The 23592-nt window shown below is 37.0% G+C and overlaps 1 protein-coding gene and 1 long non-coding RNA gene across 54 annotated transcripts in view; one reads left to right on the top strand and one right to left on the bottom strand.

The window, feature by feature from the left end:
- Positions 1-22037, bottom strand: part of LOC144293759 (uncharacterized) — a 472204-nt gene extending 450167 nt beyond the window's left edge. For 17 of the 49 annotated variants that reach the window (XM_077864802.1, XM_077864797.1, XM_077864795.1 and 14 more), the window contains exons 1-3: positions 21092-21718; positions 20446-20582; positions 19878-19986 (exon numbers count right to left, since the gene is read on the bottom strand). The gene's annotated coding sequence lies outside the window, so the exon portion shown is untranslated. Of the gene's footprint in view, positions 1-19877; positions 19987-20445; positions 20583-21091; positions 21749-21770 lie in introns of those variants that run through there. The other 32 variants (XR_013361003.1, XR_013361004.1, XM_077864799.1 and 29 more) reach the window with 28 other exon arrangements.
- The window catches only part of LOC144293760 (uncharacterized), a 40249-nt gene continuing 37849 nt past the window's right edge, over positions 21193-23592 (top strand). For all 5 annotated transcript variants that reach the window (XR_013361011.1, XR_013361012.1, XR_013361009.1 and 2 more), the window contains exon 1: positions 21193-21733. This is a non-coding gene — a long non-coding RNA (uncharacterized LOC144293760). The remainder of the gene's footprint in view (positions 21734-23592) is intronic.

The following is a 23592-nucleotide window of genomic DNA, read 5'->3' as shown; positions in this document are numbered from 1 at the left end:
AGGACAGGGAACACTTTGGAATGAGAAACATGAAAGTACCTAAAATGGTAGTAGAACTCAGTTCGTTTTAGTTGCTCTCTTTTTTCCTACATTGTGAAGCACATTTTCTCCTTTCAAAATAAATATACTGTTCTTTGGTTAGAAGTACTAAACTATAAACCAGAAGGCCAAACAGTTTGTGATTCAGATGAGAAAGTCTGGAAAAGCAGCGTAAGTGAGCACTGTGTATTTTCCTTGCATGTGATAATAGGAACTTCATGTTTATCCTCAGACTTTCACTTTCTAGGCCAATATAATCCTACAACCTCTATTTTTCTTGATTCCTATCCTGACTTGACCTCCAGGTGACTAAAGAAATCTTGGTAATATTAGAAGTTGTATGTAATGTTTAAAACTGGAAAAATCTTGATAGCATTTGTAGCCTGTGTTAAATCTTTCCAATAATGTACCAGATGTAATACTGAAGAATGAATTCGGACATTAGAAAAACCTGCTAGAAAAATTTAACCTTAATTTTAAAGAAGTCCACAAGTGCTTTAACCAAGCAACAGTCAAAATTAACAGAAGTGCACTGGAAATAAAAGATACCAAAGTTTCTTTTCAAGGACTCCAGAAAATTTTCAAATACTCAATATTTGGAATGCTGAAATTACTCAAGATTAAATTAGATGATTCCTGTTCATTAAAGCTGTATGAAAACAGTCAAAATCATTGCTAAAAAACAATGAATACTTTTTAGAGACTGATTTTGCCCTTAGAATATAATTAGCAATGTTATTTATTAAATATTATGATGCAACAATTTCTTAAGCCGAATTATTCAAAATATTATTTTACTATTCTAAATCTTTTCCACACCTCAAGTTATATGAAAACAACACTCCCTAATCATTTTTGCATACTGGTAACATAGCATGTTTAGATAAATCATAGAGTAATAAATTCAGTTTTTGCCTCCTACTGTCAAACACCTTAGACAAAGTGCTAGAAATGAAGTAAATTGTTAAATTTATAAAGGCATAGAAAGTTTTTGTTTTCTTTTTTTTTTTTTTTAATTTTTTTTATTTATTTATGATAGTCACACAGAGAGAGAGGCAGAGACATAGGCAGAGGGAGAAGCAGGCTCCATGCACCGGGAGCCCGACATGGGACTCGATCCCGGGTCTCCAGGACCGTGCCCTGGGCCAAAGGCAGGCGCCAAACCACTGCGCCACCCAGGGATCCCAAGTTTTTGTTTTCTATATTTTTTAATTTAATATTTCAAATAAGTTAGCAGATGTAAGCATGCTGATGTACAATGCAGGAAGAGGGGAAGAAAAAGGAGGGCTCCATCTTACACCCATGATGTATAACATGATACATTTCCTACCCCTAGCAATTTCTGCTATTGAAGTCAAAAAAGAACCCATGTAAAATTTCTTTTAAAATTCCAAGACTAATAAATTGAACAATAAAAAATAAGTTTATAAAAATAAAAAATAAAAAAATTCCAAGACTAAAAAAATAAAATAAAATAAAATAAAATAATAAAAATAATAAATAAAATAAAATAAAATAAAATAAAATAAAATAAAATAAAATAAAATAAAATAAAATAAAATAAAATAAAATAAAATTCCAAGACATCACCTGTGGACCTGCCTTCCTACTGGACCATTCTGGATGTTGTGCATGCCTGGTCCATGTAGGAACACTTGTGTCCAGGAATGACACTAGGTGCAAGGATTCTAGTCTAGGCATGGATGAAGAAGAGATTGAAAAATACACTGTGAGCTAATATCATTGAACGTAATAAAACATATGATTTTCTAAAGAAAATCCATTGAGATACTATTCCCTAGGGTAATATCTGGATGCCTTTAATCATATTAAGTTCCAGGTTCCGCTTTTAGCTTTTCCATTTTGACTTCTACATTATAAACAATGAAAATTGATACCACCATAAAATTTACTTTAAAGAGATGAAATCCGTGAAAACCAGTAGTATAAGACCTCTGAAAATTCTCTCCACCATGAAATGAATTAGGAGCTGGCAAAATCAATCAATCAATCATCAGAACCCTGGATATTAACCAAAGGCTTGTGGCAATCTAGGGGGTATTTATTCAAGAAATGTGACTGAATAAATATCCAATTAAAAAATAGGCAGAGAACCTACATAGACATTTTTCCAAAGAAGACATGCAGATAGCCAAGACACAAAAGATGTTCAATATTACTAACCACCAAGGAAATGGCAATAAAACCACAACAAGATATCACTTCCCATCAGTCAGAATGGCTAGTAGTGAAAAGATAATAACAAGTGTTGGTGAGGGTATGGAGAAAAGGGAACCCTCATGAACTGTTGGTAGAATTGTAAACTGGTATAGCCACTGTGGAAAGCAATATGGATGTCCCTCAAAAAATTAAAACTATAAATGCTTTACAACCCAGTAATTCTACTTCTGTGCATTTACCCAAAGAAAACAAAAATATTAAACTGAAAGATATATGCACCCCTATGTTTACTGCAGCATTATTTACTATAGGCAAGATATGGAAGCAAACTAAGTATCCATCAATATATGAATAAAGAAGATGTGATATGTATATATATTAAAATACTACTTAGTGATGGAAAATAATCAGATCTTGCCACCTGTGACAACACTGATGGACCTAGAGGAAATTATACTCAGTGAAATAAATCAGACAGAAAAAGGCGAATACCATCTAATATCACCTATATACAGACTCTAAAAAAAACACCTAAGCAAAAAACAGAAATAGACTCATAAATACTCATAAATACAGAGAACAAACTGGTGCTTGCTAGAGGGGAGGAGGGTGAGAGGACAGGCAAAATAGGTGAAGGGGATTAAGAGATACAAAATTCCAATTATAAAATAAATAAGTCACAAGGATTAACAGTATAGCATAAGGACTATATTTAGTAATATAGTAATAATTTTGTATGGTGACAGATACCTTGGGGAGCATTTTATAATGTATGTAATTGCTGAATCAATTACAGGTATGTATACCTGAAACTGATATAATACTGTATGTCAACTATACCTCAATAAAAATTAAAATAAACAATTATTTTTAAAAAAGAAATGTGTCTGAATAGTAGTAAAAAAAAAAGTAAGCTTTGTGGCATTTTAACTTGTCCTATTTCCATCCCACTCTGATAACCTTAAAATTCAAAAGCTCACAATCATAGTGAAAATTAGCAGTTAGGTAGCCACCAGCAGGTGCAGAATTGGACTGGAACTCTTTCAAAATCTCACTGTCAAAGAACTGTGGCTCCTTGGAAGACTCTACTTGCAAAGTTGTCTTTATTTGATCTGCCTGTGAACTCACTCAATGCAAAAAGTGCCTTCCCCAAGGAAGCTTGCCAAAAACATTTAGAGGCAATCATTTAATTTTGTGACTGCCTGAGGTGGTATATAAAAATTAGAGCAAAATATAAGCTACCCAAAAAGCCTAAAAGAAAAATCTGTAGAATAGATGTTCACAGGGCTCAGAAAAACAGTGACATATTCTTGGGAATCTAGAAGCCTACGCATGCATGTGAGAAGGACTGCAAGTGTGCCCAGGGCTGTATACATGCTCAGGAAAGACCTAAGAAGGCTCTAAAGCCTCACCTCAGGCCATTTTGAAGCTCTGAGAGGGCAGTGAGTAAGCACTAAGGCTAACACAGTGAGTACTGAAGGTATGCCCAACAAGAAATCTTTGTTCAATCTTTAGCTATAACTGATCTTACCAATCAGGGACTTCAGTGGTCATGAATGATGAAGAATGTATACACCTTATAGAATTAGTTCAGAAAAATCACTTAAATAGATAACAACAAAACCAGTAACAGCACAAAACCCTGGGAAGAGAGGAGAATCTGATTTCCAGTGTCATAAAACTACATTATTTAAAATGTTTAGTTTTCAAAAAAATTTTCAAGACATAAAAGAAACAAGAAAACCTGACCCATATACATGAAAAAGGCAGACAATAGAAACTGTCCCTGATGTTTGGTTTATCTATACAAAGACTTTAAATCAATTATTTAATTTTTGTTCAAGGAACTAAAGAAAACCATGTCTAAAAAATTAAAGGAAAATGGAGAATGTTTCTTGACAGATACAGAACACTAATAAGGAGAAATTATGAAAAAAGAGAAATTCTATAGTTGAAAAGTACAATAAGTAAAATTTAAAAATTCACTAGAGGCTTTCAACAGATTTGAGATGAAGGAATCGGCAAACATTAAGATAAATCAATTGATATTATCCAGTTTAGGAAAAAAAAAAGAATGAAGATAAATGAACAGAACTTCAGAGACTGAAAGAAACTGTCACATGTACCAACATCCAACATATGTACAATGGGGCTCTCAAAAGTTGGAAAGAGAGAAAGGAACAGAAAAATATTTGAAGACAAAATGGCAGAAAACTTCCAAAACTGGATGAAAAACATTGATCTATACATCCAAGAAGCTTAATAAATTGAGATACATCCAAAGAAGTGAGATACATCCAAAGAAGACCACACCCAGACATATTAAAATCTAAATACGGAAAGCCAAGAAAAAAGAGAATTTTTAAATCAGCAAGAGAGAAGTAACTCATAACACACAAATAATTTTCAATATGATCTACAGTTGATTTTTCATCAGAATCCACAGAGGCCAGAAGACAGCTGGATGGAACATCCCAAGTGCTGAAAGAATTAGAATGTTGAGGAGAAAAAAAAAAAAAAATGAAGAAGAAGAAGAATTAGAATGTTGACCAAGAATTCGATATCCAGAGAAAGCATTCTTCAAAAATGACAAAGAAATTAAGACTTTCTCATATTTAAGAAAATGAGAAACTTGTACAAATGAGAGAACTCCACACAAAAATGCTGAAGGGAGACCTTCAGACTTTAATGAAAGAACACTGTATAGTGACTTACATCCACATGAAGAAATAAAGAGCACCAGTGATTCTAACTATAAAGGTCCTAATATTTTTTTAGCACAAATACTTTTGTTATTTAAAACTACTTTTTGCCTGTATGATTTAAAAAACAACTGAAAAAGGCAATAATAATATCTCACTTTCAATAATGGATTTAATAGCTAGAGAGAAGATTAATACTTAGAGACCGTGAACAACACTATAAAGCAAGTAAACCTAAAAGATAGGAAAATACCACTCTACTCATGGGACATTCTCTAGACTAGGTCATATGTTAGGCCACAAAATAACCCTCAATGAACTGAAAAGGACTGAAATCATTAAAGAAGGTTCTACAATGACTATGGAATTAAATTAGAAATTGAAAACTGAAGGAAATTTGGGGAATTTAAAGCATGAGGTAATTAAATGACACATCCCATTGTGTCAAAGAAGAAATCACAATTTATAAAATACTTTGAGATGAACAAAACAAAAACACAACATACCAAAATTTATGAGACACAGCAAAAGTAGTGCCTAGAGGAAAATGTAGAACTGTAAATTCCTATATTAAAAAAAAAAAAACATAAGGCGATTCATTCCTTTGGGGAAGACTACATTTCATCAGCCCTTAGCTAATCTATGGATATACCTTCTCCATCCCTGTTGCTTCTTCTCGTGGCAGGATTTTCCTTTTTTTTTTTTTTTTTTAAAGATTTTATTTATTTGAGAGAGAGAGAGAGGGCACAAGCAGGGGGAGGGAGAGGAGAGAATCTCAAGCAGACCCCTGCTGAACGTGGAGCCCAATATGGGGCTTAATCCCAAGACCCAGAGATCATGACCTGAGCCCAAAGCAAGAGTCAGATGCTCAATCAACTGAGCCATCCAGGTGCATCCTCCCACTTTCTTTTTACAAGATTTTTCTTGTGGCAGGATTCTAAAACATATATACCTTCTCTTGATCCTACAATGTACCAGGCCAAGTGCTCACAGCCTCTTTTTTGTGTTTACATATGTGACACTACAACTCAGATTGCAGTTTCTCCTTGACCTATAGATTTGAGCCTACTTTCTATATGTGCTCACTAGCTGTCTTCCAAAACCTGCTTTCAGCATTGCCTTCAGGAACATATACAGGTCGCCTGCCATGGGAAGTAGAAAGGGTATAGGTGAGACACACAGGGTAGTGGACCACAGGCCTGTGGACCACTGGATGGACTAATGATGAGCCCTTCCCAGTGGCTCATGGGCAGGCTCTTGATGGGAGTCCATAGCACAACTATTAGGATCTACATTATTTTAATGCCCTCTGGGAGTCCTGTCTGCCATTCTCCCAAACTCTTCCTTCCCCTAAGTCATGGAGCTCAAAGTTTAGTATTCTGGATAAGACAAAAGAGAAATGAGCCTCTTCAGCAGTGTCCTGCCCAGCTGGGGAAGCCAGGTACTCACTCACACACTTCTCTTCCTCCATGGAAGAAATCACAGGCCAAAAATGTGTCTTCTTGGCCCTACGTTGTGCCAAGTTGAGTAAGGCATGAGTAAAGTCAAGCTGTTCATCTTAACCACTCCAATACCTCTAAAACCCATATGTCTTTGCTCTAGTCTATTTCTGTGATTTCTCCTCTGGAAACCTGTACTTCCACAAAGGCTCTCTTGTCCATTGGTGACTAAGTCAGTGCTCTCCACGGACACCCAGACAACAGCAGAGAGGGACTAGAGCTGGTTCATGGGTCACTTTAGAGCCCATAGCCAGGACTGAGTTCTGTTTGCCTATTACCCAATGCATATATGAGTAAGACTTCTGCCACATTTCTTAGAGTATAGTGCTAGATCCCACAACCCCAAAAGTTTTTGTTCATGGATAGATGTTGAAGTTCTGTTGTTGGATATAGGAAACAGAAATGAGGGACATCACTCCTCATTGGCAGCCAAAACAATCAAGATAAAGAAAAATTTAGACTTTACTACAAAGTTTTTCAATAATCTAGGAGGTATGACACTGGCTTAAACATAGACATGGGAATCAATGCAATAAAAATGAGGGTCTAGAAATAAACCTAGAAATAAGTCATACCTTCATGGCAATTGACTTAAGACAACAGTGCCAAAACAGTTCAAGGCAGAAAGAACAGTCCTTTCAATGAATGCTGCTGGAACAACTGATAACCATGTTTAAATCTTAATGAAGTCTGGGACACCTGGTTGGCTCAGCAGTTAAGCATCTGCCTTGGGCTCAGGGAGTGATCCCAGGTCAGGGGATCAAGTCCTGTATCAGGCTCACTGTGAGAAGCCTGCTTCTCTGTCTTTCTATGTCTCTACCTCTCTCTCTCTTTCATGAATAAATAATCTTTTAAAAAAGTAAATAAGTAAAAGAATGAAATTTAATCTCTACCTCATACCCTATATAACACTTTTTTAAAAAGATTTTCCTTATTTATTCATAAGAGACACAGAAAGAGAGGCAGAGACACAGGCAGAGGGATAAGCAGGCTCCCTGCAAGGAGCCCAATGTGGGACTCCATCCTGGACCCCAGGATCATGCCCTGGGCCTAAAGCAGACACTCAACCGCTTAGCCACCCAGGCATCCCTTCCCTATATAAAACTTAACCCTAAATGAGTTAAACAAAATACAAGTGCTAAAGTTATAAAAATCATAGAAGAAAACTGATGTAAGCCTTCATAACCTTGGATTGACAGTAATTTATTAGTTATGATACCTAAAGATTAGAGAAAAAAAAGGAAAATCGGTAAATCGGACTTCATCAAAACTAAAAATCTTTGAGCATAAATGGACTCCATCAAGAAATTAAAAACAAACCACAGAGTAGGAAGAAATACTTGCAAACATCCATTTCATAAGAGTCTTGTATACAGATTATAAAAGAACTCTTACAATTAATTAGTAAAGAAATACAATCCAATTAAAAACAGTGAAAGAATCTGAATATAGACCTTTCTACAAAAACAATATACAATTGGCTAATATGCACATGAAATATGTTCAACATCATGAGGGAAATGTAAATACAAATCACAATGAGATCCTATTTTACACCCATTTTAGCCCATTAGGGTGACTCTATTTTTTTCAAAACAAGAAAAGAAAAGAAAATAGTAAGTTTTGGTGAGGATGTAGAGATTGGGACTCCTATTCCCTCTTGCTAGTGGGAATGCAAAATTGTACAGCTGCTTTGGGAAATAGTGTGGCAGTTCCTCAAAAAGTTAAACATGGAGTTACCACACAACCCAGCAATTCCACCCATAGGTAGATACCCATGAGAATTGAAAACATGCCTACACAAAAACATGTACAAATGTTCACAGTAGCAGTTTTCATTATAACCAAAAACTGTAAACAACCAAATGTCCAACAACTGATGAACAGATAAACAAATGTGATATATCTATACAGTGAAATAATATTCAGCCATAAAAAAATAATGAAATGCTGACACTTGCCACAACATAGATGAATCCTGAAAACATTACACTAAGTAGGAGTCAGACACAAATTGTCAAAGTGTACAATTCCATTTGTATGAAATGTACAGAAAAGGTAAATCAGAAAAGTAGACAGTAAATCAGCAGTTGCTGACGCTGGGGGAGTTGGGTGGAGGTTTAGAGAGTGATTGATGATGGGTACAACGAAAATGTTCTAAAATTAAGTTTTGATTATGTTTGCACAACTCTGTAGATATACTAAAAAACACACTGATTGTATACGTTAAATAAATGAATTTTTAGTATATGAATTAGATTTTAGTAAAAAATAAATTTTAATAAAGAAATTTAAAAATATTTCTAACATGAAGAAGGAAAATAAACATGGACAAGAAGCAAAAGAGAAGGTGCTGGAAAAATCAGTAAACAGTCTAGAGAGAAGAAATGAAACTTAATTAGCTGATCCTAACACTTGAATAAGTTCAAAGAGGTTATATAGAGATCTCACACTATTTTTAAGAGATAATTTTAGGTTTTGTAATCCCCTTTTGGACAAAGGATTATTTATCAATCTTGATCTCCTTTGACAGCCTGAGGTCAAGAACACCATACAACCAAATTTCAAAACGTACCACAATGTCATACTAATTATACTGTAGTTTTGGTAAACATTTTGGTAAACATTTTGGTAAACAATTGACTCTCCATTAAAAGAAAATGGTATGCTTGATTCCTGACTTATCTGAAATACACAAGTATATTTCAAATGGCTTTATTATAAAAATGGACTTTTAAAAAATTTTATTAAAGAGAAATGGGTTTGCCTATTTCTGCAGTCACTCTGACAGGTAGCTCTGGGAAGACAGGAAACAAAAGATTTATGAAAATTCCCTCCTATTCCACATTTTTTCCAAAGGACCTGATAAGATATTTGTAGTGAAGACATACACGAATAATTGAGGTCCTTGAGTTCTTTCAGAAACAATTAATCCATGGAGGATTTTAGAATTTAAAAGTTAACGTAAATATTTAATACTTAGAGTGTTTCTTATAGTACTTACATCAATAACAATACCCATTTGAATCACTAATTTAAATTTTTTTTTTAGACCTTTCTTTTCTAAGAAAATAGAGAGTCTTCTTCAGGGATAAATCATTATAACTCTCTCCTGACTTTTTCCCTAAACATCACTCTACATGGCATTTTTAAACAAGTTGCCAAGTAGAAAACTGTCTGGAAAATTATATGCCACAAGTTTGACAACAGTTACTTAAATGTTCCTGGTAAAGTCATTTTGTATAATCTTCTTTTCTATACTTCTAAATTTACTAACATGAACATAAAACCGCAAATACCAAAAAGTAAAAAAGCAGTAAACTTTAAGCAGCCACACTGGAGATACCTGATTTTCAGAGCCCAAAATTTGATGACAACATCAACATCCTCAAAAAAAAGCACACTTTTAATCATTTATTACAAAGAAAATTTTACAAGTATACTGAGGACAAGAATATTTAAGTGGTTGACAAGATATTTTAAAAAGACAATTTACCATCACCTTTAAAAAAATATCTGTAAGTCATTGGTATATGATATTTGCACATTATTTTCAGTATCACCACAAAGGAACTATTTTCTAATATATTTTAAAGTAGAAAAAATAAAATTTTATCCACCTCCCTTAATTTATAATTTCACACACTAAAATAGAGGTTATTACAGGCAGTCCTTGCTTTGCACAGTGTTGCATTAACTAAAACTTGTTCACATTGAAATTGTGAGCTTACTTTGTCCTATAAACAACGTCAGCTACACAGAGCCACGTGCATTGAGGACAAGGTACCCACAACATCCATTTCCATTAACATGGTACCATAAAAAAGTGAAGACCAATTATATTAGTTTATTTGGTAAATTCCATGATGACTAAAATTAAAAGAGAATAATCACTGATGTGAACTGAATGAGCTATTTAAATTTTGCTTTCTTCTAAGCCATGGTGCCTGACTTCTGAGCTTTTTTGCTGAACTAGCTGAAGGGGCTTGAAAAAATTATCACATATTCTGAGATTCATTCCTGTAGACCCTTGTACTTAAAACCTTGAAAAGTCATTTTAAAATCTACAATGTCCATGGTATGTGCCCAAGCGCACACGTATATTTTACTTTATTTCATCTCTTACGGATATACGGTGCTTAGATAAAACTTCTATTAGGGTATCAGGCAGGCATTTTTTTAGTAAATTTTTGAAGAATTGTTTTTACCATCACATATAAATATTAAATGATGTTATTTTATGATCATTTCTGAGTGATAGAATTTTAATAAATTCATACAAGGAGACAGAGATAGCCAGCTAGAGTTTGAGTTTTTATTGTACCACAGACATCAAAACATGTCAATAACAACAATTAAGGCTTAAATATTTAAGGTTTTACTTTTTAAAACATGAACATTCTCCATAATGAGTTATTAGAATATCAGCATTCTTTCTCCTTACAGATTTGTGCTATTTAATTCAGCTCTCAGGGGAAATTAAACCAACCAAAATTAACTGTAAAAAAAAAACAAAAACAAAAACAAAAAACAAAACTTTCTGCATTATTTAGCAGTGCAAATTTGAGATAACAAAGGTAAATAATTGTGCATGAATATGTCATAAAATGCAGACTTCCTTAGTGCTCCCACCCTGCAGATGATCCCCCATCATGGCTTTCCATTGTTCTGTCCTTGAATATTATAGCGTGTCTGGTTTTAAACTTCATATGAACAGGATCATATATTATTTACTATTTTTTCAATATTTTTTCATTCATCTTACTATATGTGATATTTATGCTGCAAATAGCAGTAGTTCTTCATTGCAATGTAGAATTCCATTGTGTGAATGCACCGCAATTTATGCAGGTACTCTACCATAGGTAGATTTTTGTGCTGCTTTCAATTTCTATTACTATGAATAACACCACTACAGATACATCTTGACAGAAATAAACATTCATTTTGCTTGGTATGTACTCAGTAGTAGCAATGCTGGGTCACAGGTATAAGTATATTTAGCTTTCGTGGATACCACCAGCTCCCCAACATGGTCATGCCTATTCACACTCCTACCAGCAATATGTGAAGGTTCCAGATGCTCCTCATCCTCACTGTGTTTTGTTTGTTTTATCCTCACTGTTTTTAATCAAGTCCAACGTGATGGTTTGTCAGTCTTCTCTGGCTAGGTTTATTGGAATACTGCTTAAGAAACTTTTGTCTGTTCCTGAATCTATTCTCCTATATTTTACTCTAGAAACTGTATTGCTTTAGTTTCACCTTTCAGTCTAAAATTGATCTCAAAATAACTTTTGTGTATATAGAGGCCAAGATTTATTCTTTTCACATGGATATCTCTTTTATTCAGCACCATATATTAAAACAACTATTCTTTCATCATTGCACTGCCATTGCAATTTTGCTTTAATCAGGTTATTGTAAAACTGTAATTCTGTTTCTCAGATCTATTGAGTTCCCTTGGCTAATCTGTCTATTCTAGCACCAATAAAGCACTATCTTAATTATTACAGTTTTAAATAATCCACCCTGACTGGTCCTTTGTATTTCTTCATAGAGTGTCTTTTGCATTTCTTTCTAAGTTTTGGAACCAACATGCCAACATCTACAAAAAAAGAAAAAAAAGAAAAAAAAAGAATGTTGGACTTTTTATTAAGATTTCACAGAGTATAGGCAGACATTTTAACAAAAATGAATCTGCCATTCAATGAATATAATGGCTTCATTGTAAATTTCAAAAAGTGTTTTAATTCCCTAATTGTTACTAGTTTATATATATACAATGTAACTTACATAGTTACCAGTGACCTTACTAAATTCCATTATTTCTTCTGGTAGTTTGTAGATTTTTGCACAAATGATAATTATATCCGCAAATGGTAGCTTTCTCCTTACTGTCAAAACTGTATTTTTCATTTATTTTTCTTCTTTATTGAAGTAGCTAGAAGCTTCAATACAATATTAAATAGAAGAGCTAATAGTGGACATCCTCATCTTGCTTCCAATTGCAGGAGGAAAATGGTCTGTATTTTACCATTATGTTGGATGATGGCTATAGGTGGTCATTGTTTTATACACAGTTGATTAGATTAAAGATAATCCCTTCTATTCCTAGTTTCTCAAATGTTTTTATACTAAATGGATGTTGGATTTTATCAAATAATGTTTCTGCATCTATGCAGTTAATCACATGATTTTCTTCTTTATTTGATAAAAGTGAGGAAGCATATTGATTGATGCACCAATTTTTAACCAATCATGCATTCCTGGAATAAACCTCACTTGTATTATCTTGTTTAGATTGTTTACATCTGTGTTCAGGAAAGAATTTAAGCATAGTCTTGTTTGTTTGTTTGTTTTTCTTGCAAAGTTACTGTACGGTTTTGGTATCAGGGTTCTCCTCGTCTCATAACACAGGTTGTAATTGTTCCCTCCTTTTTCTATTTTCTGAAATAGGTTGTGCACAATTTATATTATGCAGATTATTTCATCCTTAAATATCTGTAGGAATTCACCAGTGAAGTTACCTAGGCTTGAAGTGTTTGTGTGTGTCTGGAAAGCTTTAATTGTGAATTCAATTTTAGCAAACATAAGGCTATTTAAATTTTTTATTTATCCAAATGCAAGTATACTTTTCCAGACTTTTTTCATTTAAGTTTTCAAACATCTTAGCATAAGGGTGTTCATATGTTCTTCTGTTATTGAGCTATAAATCACATACCATAAATTCACCATTTTAAAGTATACAAGTCAGTAGTTTTAGAATGTTTACAAGTTTGTGCAACTATCACTGCTATTAATACCAGGACATTTTCACTAGCCTGAACAGAAGCTCCTGTTAGCAGTGTCTTTCCATTCCCCTTCTCCAGCTCCTGACAATCACTAATTTTCTTTTTGTCTCTATAGATTTGTCTATTCGGATATCATATATAAATGGAATCACACAGTCTGTGACTTTTTGTTTCTTTCGCTCAGTGTAATGTTTTCAAGGCTGATCTATGTTGTTGCACGTATCAGTATTTTATTTCTTTTAGTGACTTACTAATATTCTATTGTATAGATCCACCACATTTTGTTTATCCATTCATCATTTCATGTACATTTAGGTCATTTCTATTTTTTGGTTATCGTGAATGCTGTTGCTATGAAGGCCTGTGTAGAAGTTTTTGTGTGAATATGTTTTCAGTTATCTTGGGTATATACCTAAGAGTAGAATTGCTAAGTCACATGGTAACTCTATGTTTAATATTTTGGAGAACTTTCAGCAACTGTTTTCCAAAGCAGTTGCACCAGCAACGTATGAGGGTTCCAATTTCTCTACAGTTTCACGAGCACTTGTTAATTACCTTTAAAAAGAAAATAGCCATTCAAGTGGTTGTAGAGTGGTATCTCCTTATGCTCTTCATTTGTTTTTTTCTGATTACTAGTGATGCTGAGACTCATAGTATGTTTTTATTGTATTTTCATAGTCTGTGTGATGTAGTGATGTTGCCTTTTTCATTTCTCAGATGGGTAATTTGAGATCATCAGTCTTGCTAGAGTGTTATTCATTTTTTCCAGTCTTTTCAAAGAACACATTTTTAGCTTTATTAATTTTCTGTTAAGAATGTGCTTTATTTTTCATTATTTCCTGCATTCTCTTATTTCTTTGGGTTATATTTACTGTTTTTTATAGCTTCTTGAAAATGGAAGTGTAGATCATTTATTGTCTTTGTTATCTTCTATTACATGCAATCACATTCTAATTTTCTTCCAAAGCACTGCTGTAGTTGCATTCTCCCCAAACTGAAATACTGTATTTTCATTGTCAAAATATTTTCTAGTTTCTATTTTGATTTCCTTTTTGATCCATTATTTGGCAGCTTTTCTGTTGTTAATTTCTAGCTTATTTTCACTTTTGTCAGAGGATATGATCTACATTATTTAAATCCCCAGAAATTTTTAGAGACAGTAAATGTAAAATATAAATAAATATAAAGAAGTCTCAAAAATATCTAGAAATTAATCATCACACCCCTCTACTTCAAGAGTTGGACATAAAGAGGGATCTTCTATATTTTGCTCTTTACCTGTTTCATATATTTTTAAGTAAAAAATATTGCTTAGAAATGTAACCATATTGAAAACTGTGCATGTACTCTGTGTATCTATGTGTATATTACTGTCTTTTAACAGGTCCTATATGCTATAGTGCTCCTATCACTTGGGCAAATTGGAATTCTTGAAAAAAAATGAATGCAAATTATTCTCACTCAGCAATGTAACAAACACCTCTGACCTTTTAAAAGTGAGTAGAAATTCTTCGTATATGATCTATCACTTCTATCTCTGAGTTTCCCAGAGTCACACATTGATAGCACCTTGGGACATAGATTCCTCATTTGCACTTCAAAATTCCATTTTGCTTATAGCTGTATTTCCTGGCAGACAATGACAAAATGTGTCTTCCAACCATCTGAACTTCCATCTTGACAATTCTGTGAACTCTCCTACTTTTAAAATAAGCTATGTGTTACTTTTACATTTGTTTTCACATCTATGCAAGAGATGGTACCAGCCAAAACAATATTATCCAATACTGTCATTGACAGTAACCCTCAGTTTCCTCATTTGAATTAAAAAATAAATATATTTCAAGGTAATAAAGTTATCAAAGGAATAAACTTCAGTACTTAATAGACTGTCTATCACATGGGTGGTACTTGCAAAACACAAATTATTTCCTTCTAATACATTCTGACTTCTCTTACATGTTATCCTAAATTTACTGATAGCTAAAATGTATCCTGAGAGGAAAGCAATATTAAGAACCACATTCCACATTTCAGGTTAGATTCCATTATGCTATAGTAACAAACACCAAAATCTCAAAGTCTTTAAAAAAAGATAATTTCTACATCTCTTACATGTTCTGCACAAGTCTGGGCGGCAGGGGTGGGCTTTGGTTTACTGTGTACATCTAATATTAAAGCTTAGATATAGACAAATGCAATCTCATCATGTAACCAAGAGAAAGAGATCTGAAATATTTGTGGCTGCCCTAATGACTAGTACAGCATTCCTCATATTGTATCTTTCTTAAAGTATTCACCACGACACAGCCAAAAGTGTGCCTAAAATGGAAAAAGCTAACAATGCCAAGTTCTAGAGAGGATTTGAAACAACCAGAATTCTCATACACGGTGCTTATGGGAGTATAAAATGGCATGACTAGTTTGGAAAGTTATCTGACAACTGATTAAAAAGTTGAATACGCACCTTCCCTTAACCCCATAATTCTAATCCAAGAGAATTGAAAGCATATGTCCACAAAAACCCTTGTATAAACATGTTCAATCAAACTGATTCATACTGACCAAAATCAGCCTACATGTCCACCAACAGGAGAATACATAAGCAAACCACAGTTGTAGATTTATACAACATATACTACTCACAATCAAAAGGGACAAACCGCTGATACATCCAACAATATGAATGAACATTAAAACATTTTGCTGAGTGGAAGAAGCCAAAAATAAAGAACATTCTGTACATTCCATGTATATACAGTCCTAGAACAGGCAAAACTAACTTATGATAGAATCATCATTTGCTGCTAGCTTCAAGGGTGGTAAAAACAAACAGGGAAGAGCACAAAAGAACTATTTTTTTTTACTTATGGAAATGTTCTGTGTCTTGAGTGAATGTGTATACATTAAGTGAACCATTCACTTAATAGTTGAGCATTTTACTCCATATTAATAATAGCCTGACTTTTTAAAAATTAAAAAGGAAATTTCAGTCATACAATTTAAAATACTTTATTTGACAAACCTAATACATTAGCTATTTCAAAACATTCTGTTTGACTCAGATTTTTAAGATGTTGTACTAAGAAGCTTTGAAAAAAAATTAGTAAAACCATCAACATCACTCTGATAATATGTCAAGGCAGTAAAACTTTCATGTGTTATATTTTAAAGTCTGTAAAATTCAATTCATTTTAGACTGCCTTGGCTGTTTATTCAATTTTTTTAAATAAGGAAACTGTATTGAAAGAAAGCATTAAATCACCTAGATACTGACATCTGGTGGAGCATTTCTATCCTTGATTTCACCAGTGTGCAGCTATTTAACTATTTACCAGCATCACCTAGGATAAAATTCTAAAGAAAAACAGACCATCTACTAGCTGTTGAGCAAGATTCCTAATTACTCTCAGCTTTTTTCTCACTTGCTAAACAATATAAAAGGATCTAAAACAATGCCTGGCCCATGATATAAACTTAATAAGTGTCAGTTTCACTCTTGCGCATGAAGCACCCGTAATAAATGTTTTTTCCTCCTCATTCTCTCCTTTCTCCTCCTCCTACCTCTTCCACTTCCCTTACCTCTTCCTTTTCTTATTTTCTTGCCTCTTTTACTTCTTCTGACTTTTCCCCCTTCCCCATACTCTCTTCTTCCTCTTATAAAATAAACCCATAACAAATAGGAGGGAAAATGAGAGAAAATTTATGTATGAGGTTTTTAAAAACTGTATTTTCCAGTTGTTTTCAAATCTGTTACCTAATGAATTTCAGTATTCAAAATAACAAAAATGCAAAAATTATTAAAAACATATTTCTGTTGCATGGGTCAATTCCAAATAATTTTAAGCTTATAAATTTAAGCCTGGATGACATTTAGTCCATAGATTTGGAGTCTTTTCTGTAAATATGGGAGAGTTCCCAATATACTGACTTCTTGACTTAGGGAAAGAACAAGAATCTCTGGGCAGCTATGGATACGCCATTACTGGGAAAACTTGGCTGTCTCAACTCATTGAACTTAACCTTACAAATGCACTTATTTCTCCAAAGCACATGGGAAAATCAAGTCCTTGAGTATAAGCCTGTGACAATTTTATTCTTTTTTTCAATATTCTTTTCAAGTTGTTTGGTGTGAAGAAAATATCTGGGATCTAATCAGTTCTGTATGTTTTTAAACATAAGTTTGGGTGTTTTTTTTTGTTTTTGTTTTTTTGTTTTTTGTTTTTTTTCTCTGATGAGAGCCAGATAGGATATTTTGGAGAATTTGATGGAAGAGATGTTATGTTTTCGTAATCCTATTAGGTTATACATGATTTTGGATTTTCCTATTATTTGAATTTTTAACTTTGATTACTTGATCAAGGAGTCTCCTGCTTTTTTTTCCCCATGGTATGTTTGTTCTTTTAGCCTTCATCATTAATACATATTCTTAATACTTTGAGGTGTAAATATTAATCTTCCACATCAAACTTTCTGCCACAGTTTTACCATCCAGTGATATTTTTTATCTCAATTACTTATGATTGGTATTTGTGATTTTTCTACTTCTATTATTCTACATCTATTAGTTGACATTATATAAAGAAAAATCATTTTCATTTCTTTCCATTAGTGTGGGCCCATTGATTCTTCTTTTATTCCATTGATTATCATCTGTCATTATCAATTTTGTCCCTAAATTGTCCCAAATTTGGCCAATGGGAACCTCTTGAAGCTAACTTCTGGGTTCTTTGCCATGATGACCCCTATCATTCTTTGAGACTTCCTTACTTTCTGACACAAAGTGATATTCGCAGCTCATCTTATGCTTTCCCTCTCCAGTCCCAGAAGCAGTCATTTATTTCCTCATGAAATTCCAGTTCTTTTCATGAATAATGTTTGATAGAAATCAACATCAACATAGGTATGCTCATTATTATTGGAGCGTTGTTCTTCTCAGAACTGGGAAGCATGCATTATTTATACACATACATTTATAACATAGTTGTTTACACATTAAAATCCATCAGTTTTCACTGATACCATTTGAACCCCAAACCACAGCTTTTATATTTTTCATATTTGCAACTCTTTCCGTATTTGCAACTCCCATTTCTGACAAAGGCAAACCCGTCTCTCATAATTCTTAATGTATTTCTGGTTCAATTCACCCTACATACAACAAATGTCCCAGTGCTTCCAATGCCATTTGTCTCTAATGCCTCTCCTTGCTCATTTGGATTTTGACATGCAACACTGCCCTCCTTTGCCAATGCTCTTCTTGCCCTGCTCTGCTTCCAACACCTCGAACCAGACTAGGGCCACTCGCCCCCACAGGGCACCCTCCTCACATTGCTCAGCCTCCACACCCTCCTCTGATAAGAGCTTATCTTCATTCAAAAGCCAAAAAGCTAAGTGATTCCAAAGCACTAAAACTAGCCCAGGTCCTTCAAGAAGCAGATGCCAAGACTGGATGAAATATGTAAGAATTTCATTCAAGGAAATGCCTGTGTGAGAAAAATAGGAAGGCAGCCAGACAAGCCTGGGAGAGCCACCAGAGAGCAAATAAACCTGACTCCAAGTGAATATATAGATGAGAAAATCAGGGTGGAAGGGTCTGAGGAAAACTCAGCAAACATATCAAGGGGTCCTCAAGCCAAAGACGACTATCAGAGGAATCATGTGACTCCTAGAAATTTTTCTGTTTCAGTATCCATCCATACCATGCTGTTATTGGATACAAAGAGCCTGTAGAAGGCGTGGGAAGAACACAAAGGAGGGAATGAAGCTCAGAGCTCAGTAGCTGAGGGCCCTCAGCAATTTTACCCCTGTAATCGCAGAAGCAGGATCTATATTCTCATGGCTGCTCAATACTAAGATCACTTTTCCCTTTATCTATTCATCGATTTTTAAAGATTGTATTTATTTTGAAAAAGAGAGGGATAGCAAAAGATAGCATGGGGGTGGGGGAGTGGCGAGGAGAAGCAGCAGGCCAAGCAGGAAGCCCAATGCAGAGCTCAATCCCAGGACCCCAGGATCATGACCTGAACTGAAAACAGATACTTAACCTTAGACTGAGCCACCCAGACGTCCCACTTTGCCCTTTATTTAATATTGCCAGTCAGAATTACAATAAAACAAACTCTTATAAATTGCATGTAGTAACAAGAAAACATTATTTACCAGATCACTGGGCCTTTATTTTTCTTCATAACTCAAAAGCAAGGAGCACCATATTAAATTAAACCCTTTTTAATATAAGGAAGATTTTTGGAAATGTGTCCTTCAGAAATATCCTGGAGTGGTTATTGCATAAGTAGTCATCAAACCTCTGACTACATGTCTGGCACAATGAGACAATGCTGAACATGGTGAACCAGAGGACTGTCTAATAAGAACATTTCTGCAAGTATATTCCTTAGTTGCGGCCCATAGCATTTCAGAACTTTAATTTTTCACTTAGTATGTTTGTTTGTTTGTTTGTTTAAAATGTTGTGTCAAACTTTTTCAAATAAACATACGCAAAGAATAGGCAGACTGTTTACACTCTGAAAAATGCAAGATAAAAAGGAGGGTGTCACGGCAATAGAGATCTATTTTATATTACACAATTTTATTGAGCAATTGTAGACATAAATCCAGCCCTTAGAGCTACAATTCAGCATTCATACTCTCCAAGATATTACCTTTGCGTTTAATCCTCACATTTTAACATCAATTTGAGTGGAGGCCACATGTTTAAACTTCATTAGCTCGGCTTAAATTTTGGCATAATGCTGAAAAGCCCTGTGGTCCCTAAATACACAAAAAATGTTATTCAGAGAACAAGAAATTGTATATACATAAAACTAGAAACCTACAGCAAACAGATACAGATATGTGAAAATTAGACACTTGCGATGACTTTCTGAGAAGTTTTGAAATCTAATTTTCACAAATATCCCTGAAATTTAGGATTGTCTTAAAGAAACGAAGAACCGGAGAAGTCAGAAACCAAGAGCTGAACACTATTAGTATGATTAAAAAAAAGTAAAACTATTTTTTAAAATATTCAAGGCTTACAGTCATTCAACATTTCGTACATATTTGTAGAATGCCTATTGTGTGGCAGATATGGTATTTACACGCACAAATTCTGTCCAAATTGGCAATCTCTAGCCACATGTATTTTTCGAGCACTTCAAATTCGACTAGGTCAAACTGAAGATTTACTCTGTGTAGAAAATACCCATTAAGGGCGCCTCGGCGGCTTACCCAATTAAGCATCTGACTCTTGATTTCAGCTCAGGTCATGATCTCAGGGTTGTGGGATCGAGCCCCACACTGGGCTCTGCACCGGATGCGGAGCCGACTTGGGATTCTCTGTCTCCCTCTGCACGACCCCTCCCTGGCTTAAACAAAAATACACACCAGCTTTCAGAACTTAGGATGAAAAGAAAGATGAAAGGAAAATATCTCATTAATAATTTCACACTACATATCAAATGATAATATTTTGCATATCAGGGGTTGATAAAATAGTTTTAATATTTTAATTATTAATAAATTATATAAATAATAATTTATTATTTTAATCATTAATAAATTATATAATAAATAATAATTTATTATTTTAATATTAATTTAACAGGGGATCCCTGGGTGGCTCAGCGGTTTAGCGCCACCTTCGGCCCAGGGTGTGATCCTGGAGTCCCAGGATCGAGTCCCACGTCGGGCTCCCTGAGTGGAGCCTGCTTCTCCCTCTGCCTCTCTCTCTGTGTTTATCATGAATAAATAAAATCTTTTTTAAAATATTTCAATTTAACGTACTCCATGCTTTTCTAATGTGGATACTAGGTAACGTAACCTCACATACGTAAATCCCATTACATTTCTATTGTAAAGAAAGGTTAACACATACTACTGTGGTAGATAATCCTGTTTGCCTGATAGTCCATCTTTCCATCCGTCGGGGCGCGGGGCAGGACAGCACTCCCTCACTCTCTCTGAAGTGAAGTGTGGCCGAGAGGCGTCCTTTGACTCGGCCAATTATGAGGAGAATTATGGAAATTGTGACGAGAAGCAGCAAATGTCGCTTCCCAGAAGGAGGCTTTAAGAGTGAGCGTGAGTTCTACTTCCCAGCTGCCGTTACCACAGAAACAGACGTTGTCAAGGGGCCTGTGTCTCCCGGGCTGCCTGGTGACTAAGAGCCCCTTCACCGCCACTGCAGACGCGGAGTTTGGATCAGATACAAACTTTTAACCTTTTAAGCCACCAGAGTCTGGAGGTGCATCCTAACATGGCGGGGGGCGGGGTCACCAAGACGACGTGACCCCCAGGGGACCCCGGAGCTGGACTCCCGCAATCGGAGGCCCCGCCCCGCTCCCCGCTCCTGGGAACGCGCATTCCGCGGCCTCCGCTCTCCCGGAAGCGGCTCCAAGGACACGGCCCTGAGGCGAGCCTGCGGTGTGGACCATCCGCGCACAACCCACGACCGAATCCAGTTAAGGCCTCTAGATAAGCTTCCAGGTCTACTCACCCCGCGGCCACCTGCGTACGACAGGTCAGTAGGCCCCCCAACTTTTGAACCTGCCACCTACCAGTCTGGAGGGGGGCGGGGTCTTCTCTCTTCGGTCTGTCCCCGCCTTCGAGGTCGCGGAGGGGCCGGTGACACCCGAGGCTCCCCAGGCTGCGGACAAGCCAGCCGCAACCAGCCGGGCGACGGGAGGGACGCCCCGGGCAGGAGGCAGCTGTCGGGGGCGGAGGTCCCCAGTCAGTCAGCCGGAGACCTCTGCGCGACGCCACGTGGCCGCACGTGGGAGCCTGAGGAGGCCGCCGGGCGACGCCACCGCCGCGCCAACGCCAACGCCCACGCCCGCCGGTCTGACGCGCTGGTTTGCGGAGCGGCGCAGGCGCACTGCGCGGGGCAGGGAGACGCACGGCGGGGGCGGGGCCACGTGGGGGCCACGTGGGGGGCCACGTGGGGGGGCCACGTGGGGGGGCGGAGCCCAGGCGGAGGAGGTTAGAGACGGAGACGCAGGTGTCGCCTCCGCCGCCACTTGAGGGCCGGCAGACCCGGTGGGGGAGCCGCCCGGCCGCGGGGAAAGCCAGGAGGGCGCGAGCTGCGGTGGATTAAGGTCCGGCGCTTGTGACTAAGCTCGATGGATCACAGCTGCAGCCCCTGGGAAAGGGAGGAAGATACTGTGGTGATTGACAGTGAAACGGGCCAAACGCCCCGTGCCACCTGATGCCCGGTGCGAAGCAAAGCAAAAGCACAGCAACGGCCAACCCAGCCGGCAGGGCGGCCCCCAGTTCGGGGGGGGGGGGGGCGGGGGGAACACGCTCATGATGAGAGGATGTACTCCCCCCCCCCCCCCTGCCCCGCGAGCTCACAGGCATAGCTGCCAGGTTCCAGCAAACGGCCAGGGAAACTCTCCAGCCATGGTTAGGGCGGCCGTGGGGTCGGAGGAGACACAGAAAATAAACATCGCCACCACACATCGCACACCTTGCCTCTGGCAGCGCCTTCATGGCACCGGAGGGCGAAAGGAATCTGTTCAAAGTCCCCCAGCCTCCCCCGCCCAGCGGAACTGGTGGACCAAACTCGCAGGTGTCTGCACTTGGCCCTACCTCTGTTAGTTTTTGTTGTGGTGCTTGTTTTAAGGATTTTATTTATTCATGAAAGACAGAGGGAGAGGCAGAGACAGGCAGAGGGAGAAGCAGGCCCCATGCAGGGAGCCCGACGTGGGACTCGACCCCAGGTCTCCAGGATCACGCCTGGGCCGAAGGCAGCGCTGAACCGCTGAGCCACCCGGGCTGCCCTACCTCTGCTTTTCTAGGTGATGGCACCCTCCTTTCTTGGAAATAGACCCCAACTTCAAAACATATTCTAATATAGCCTGACTGTGGGACCCAGGAAATTTAACAAAAATCCCCTACCCTGGACAAGCAGAGCAGGACTGACTCCCATTTTGCGCTGTACCTGCCTTCTGCGGACCTGCTTAGGGCACTGCCCCACCCTAGTCAAGCCCAGGACACCCTAATTGGAAATCCGGCTCAGTGATAGGCCAGTTCAAATGGATACTTTAGGGTAAAATGTAACTCAATCGGCCACCTGCGAGTGTCCGGACCAGCATGACTGTGCAACTTTCTGCATATCCCATTGGCCACTGGCCCCTATAAAGTTGCTAAGCCTCTTAGTCTCGGGGTCCAAGTCCCTGCTCCGATGTGTCGGGTATACTTGGACCCAGGCTCGAGCTTGTAAATAAACCCTCATGTGTTTGCATGGGTGTCGGCTCCTCGGTGGTTTCTCAGATCTGCAATCTCGGGCACAACAGCCTGACCACAACCCATATGAGCCCAGGACAGAGCCCCTTGAAAAACCTGCCATCTCCTGCTGTATCTAGTCAAGAGTCAACCCTC

The sequence above is a fragment of the Canis aureus genome, chromosome 22 (genome assembly GCF_053574225.1).
Source record: "Canis aureus isolate CA01 chromosome 22, VMU_Caureus_v.1.0, whole genome shotgun sequence".
Classification (NCBI taxonomy): domain Eukaryota; kingdom Metazoa; phylum Chordata; class Mammalia; order Carnivora; family Canidae; genus Canis; species Canis aureus.
Note: the sequence above shows the minus strand (reverse complement) of the source record. Positions and strands in the feature narration are given on the sequence as shown.